This window comes from Phalaenopsis equestris, unplaced genomic scaffold (genome assembly GCF_001263595.1).
Source record: "Phalaenopsis equestris unplaced genomic scaffold, ASM126359v1 Scaffold000932, whole genome shotgun sequence".
NCBI classification, from domain to species: domain Eukaryota; kingdom Viridiplantae; phylum Streptophyta; class Magnoliopsida; order Asparagales; family Orchidaceae; genus Phalaenopsis; species Phalaenopsis equestris.
The window spans coordinates 738113-738462 of record NW_018165371.1 but is presented as its reverse complement, the minus strand read 5'-3'; positions in this window follow the sequence as shown (position 1 = coordinate 738462).

Genomic DNA, 350 nt, shown 5'->3' with positions numbered 1-350 from the left:
CTTCCATATTGAGGAGATCCAAAAAATTTGAGAATGTGAAGAAAATTTGGGAAGAAATTCATGGATCTTAATGTTGAACTCTTAGAATTACTATTGGAAGCCATGATTTGCATATTTGAAGTAATTTTTTGAATTTTTCTATAATTTTATTAGATTGAAATGGCTCCACGTCAAAAGAGAAGAGTTGAGTTCGACGAGTCTCACTTTGTCAATGCGATGGCTCAAACAAAATTAACATTCATATTTAAAGGAAAGAAGTGCATACAAGATCGAGTTTTTGAAAGTTCGGGAGGAGAAATCGAACGAGTTATTGTCGAGCGGAGGTGGGAAAACTTTTGTTACACCACCAA